Source organism: Eurosta solidaginis, unplaced genomic scaffold (assembly GCF_040869045.1).
Source record: "Eurosta solidaginis isolate ZX-2024a unplaced genomic scaffold, ASM4086904v1 ctg00001140.1, whole genome shotgun sequence".
NCBI classification, from domain to species: domain Eukaryota; kingdom Metazoa; phylum Arthropoda; class Insecta; order Diptera; family Tephritidae; genus Eurosta; species Eurosta solidaginis.
In genome coordinates, this window is record NW_027136962.1 from 253,413 (window position 1) to 256,761 (window position 3,349).

General features: G+C 31.7%; 1 non-coding gene across 1 annotated transcript; it reads right to left on the reverse strand.

Annotated features, from left to right (window-relative positions):
- Positions 1 to 1,977: 1,977 nt before the first annotated feature.
- Positions 1,978 to 2,096, reverse strand: LOC137235873 (5S ribosomal RNA). Its single transcript, XR_010948076.1, has one exon. It is a non-coding gene; the product is annotated as a 5S ribosomal RNA (ribosomal RNA).
- Positions 2,097 to 3,349: the final 1,253 nt, after the last annotated feature.

Below are 3,349 nucleotides of genomic sequence, written 5' to 3' on the forward strand. Positions count from 1 at the left end.
TTTTAATTTTGTTTTGCAATTGAAACATCAATTTTAAAATTGGTCAGCATGGTAGGGCTGACTTACAGTGTCAGACACTAGAGCGGTTAATTATTATGGCGAAGCAACGCTGTAGTCAGACGTATTGCGTACATTTTTGATCTTTTTGTTTGTATATTTTGTAGCCCTGAAAAGGGCTTATTGATAATTCAACATTTAATGAATGTTGTGTCCTTGTAAATTATCACAAAAAACGCAGCATATTTATTTTTTAGCTGATGCCTTTTTTGCAGCTGGCTTTTTAGTCGCAGCTTTTTTTGGTTTGGTAGCAGTTGCTTTTGCTTTTGTTGCCTTTGACTTAGCGGTGGCAGATTTCGACTTGGTTGGCTTGGCTTTAACGGCGCCAGTCTTTTTTGCGTCTTTAGCCTTAGATTTCTCACTTTTCTTTTTTTCGGCGGTTTTCTTAGTGGCAACAGCTTTTTTCACTTTTTTCTCACCACTTGCCTTTTTAACACCACTCGACGATTTTTTCTTTAATGTTGCACTATCTTTTTTGGCTTTTGATTTATCAACCGATTTTGACTTACCATCACCTGATTTAGTGGCTGCAGCTGATAATTTAAATGAACCAGATGCCCCCTTTCCTTTGGTTTGAATCAATTTTCCACTAGTAACAGCCGATTTCAAATAGCGCTTAATAAATGGTGCCAATTTTTGGGCGTCACATTTATATGTTGCACTAATATATTTCTTAATTGCCAAAAGTGATGAGCCACCACGTTCCTTCAAATTCTTAATCGATGCATCTACCATTTGTTGAGTTGGTGGATGAGTGGGAGCAACCGATGGTTTTTTGGGTTTAGTTGCTTTTTTAGCAGCAACTTTCTTCTCAGCAACAGCAGCAGAAGCAGCTACTGGTGAGCTAACATTTGCAACAGCGATTGTGTCAGACATTTTCACTTAATTATTTTATTTAAACTTTTATTAACACTTGAAAATATTTATCAATTTAAGCACACAAAGCACAAACTCACTATTTATACTTTTTTATACAAGCGCATAGAATGCGATACTCTGTTTAAAATTTGAGAAGCGCAGCGAAAAGATGGATGACAAATGTTTTCATTTCAGTGCTACGTACCATTTACATTTGATAAACTTTTCATCTTAATAAATTAATTAAAATTCACATATTAAAGTTATTGCAAATATTCATGTAAAAATAGATAACTGAAATGTGTTAGTTTGATATACGAATTCATTTAAATTGATGAATTTCATATTTTCGGAGTGTCAGGCATTTTAATCAAAAGTTTGCACTGATAAAATCGAATTTTTTCTCAATTAAGTGAAATTTCTTAAAATATATTTGTACTAATCAAAATTTTAATTCGGATATATAAAATATGTTAAATTAGAAATCAAAAAACTTATCTTCGTTGAGTTTTAACAACATTATTTTATTTTAAAAAATTTTTTAAATATTTCTATTGCAACACTAGAGTAACCCTATATGGCTTCACTTAAAGGCATCTAAAGTTTGGAATTTTAGTCTGAATTGATTATTGATATTGGACGTCTACAACTTATATGTATAATTAAATGAAATTTCATGACATTCAAAAAAAAAAATAAAAAAAATTCTCATTGAATGCTTATTAATTATCAATATGATTATAATATACATATCTGAACATAATCGGACATCAGCGTCCATTTTAAGTACTATAATAGGTGGATGAGTATGAATTTGTACTATGCAGATTCATTTTGTATTTATATGATGAATGCTTATAAGCTTTAAATCAATAATTGATATGGTAAAAAATTATAACTAATATTATTATGCACGTAAATGTATGCGCGCGTATGAAATTTTTCCATTGAATCTATAGAAATATTAAATTGTATTCCAAGTATTTATTCAATTAAATGCAATTTAATAAAAAAAATATTTATGTACATATATATACATAAAATAAAAGAAAAAGTTGGATATGCCAACAACACGCGGTGTTCCCAAGCGGTCCCCCATCTAAGTACTAACCGCGCCCGACGCTGCTTAATTTCGGTGATCGGACGAGAACCGATGTATTCAGCGTGGTATGGTCGTTGGCAAAATTTGTTTGCCTAAATTGGTATAAGTATGGCTATTTTAATGTGTATACTCGCAGCTGTGAATTTGTCCTTTTTTTTTTTAAATGATATAAGTCGATTTAAGTAAATTTTGTTATATACTTTATAGTTTAGTGTATTCAGATACTCTTGCTACTAAAATCAGATTAAGTTTATTTTTTTACAAAAATGAACTTATGCCATTTTTGAAAATAAGCCTGCTATTATAGACATATTTATATCGCTTGGCTTGTGTCGGGGTATATTCATTTGCATGAGTTTTCATTATGCATACATACGTATGCTACTTAGTTTAAACGAACATTCATACATACTACATATGCATGTACATCTTAATAACATATCTTTCTGTTATGTATTGTATTAGAGAAATTTTGAAATCTTTGTTAAAAAATATTGTGGTCCTGAAAAGGACCGTTTGTTTGAATGTATATTTATTTTGTGTTAATATGTCCGTAAAAATGAATTTAACCGCCGAAACCATACAATGTACGACCCTGCCTCTTCAATGCATATACAACATCCATAGCCGTAACTGTTTTCCTTTTAGCATGTTCAGTATAAGTGACTGCATCACGGATAACATTTTCCAAAAATACTTTTAAAACACCACGAGTTTCTTCATATATTAAACCAGATATACGTTTTACGCCACCACGACGTGCTAAACGTCGAATAGCTGGCTTTGTGATACCTTGGATGTTATCACGTAAAACTTTGCGATGACGTTTGGCGCCACCTTTACCTAATCCTTTTCCACCTTTGCCACGACCAGTCATTTTTTCTATTTAGCACTTTTTTTAAACGTTCAACAATTACTAGTCGCGAAATTCAAACTGCCGTACGCCTATTGTTGCCTGGTGAATTGGCTAAGCATGCCGTGAGTGAGGGTACTAAGGCTGTTACCAAATACACAAGCTCCAAGTAATTTGTGCGACTGAGGAAAATATGTATAAAAGTGAAAAATGTTAACAAAAAGGCCCTTTTCAGGGCCACAAAATATAAATTAACAAAGAGATATGAATTTTTCTAAGTCGATGAAAATTTTTAATTTTGTTTTGCAATTGAAACATCAAAAAATATTAACAAAAAGGCGCTTTTCAGGGCCACAAAATATAAATTAACAAAGAGATATGAATTTTTCTAAGTCGATGAAAATTTTTAATTTTGTTTTGCAATTGAAACATCAATTTTAAAATTGGTCAGCATGGTAGGGCTGACTTACAGTGTCAGA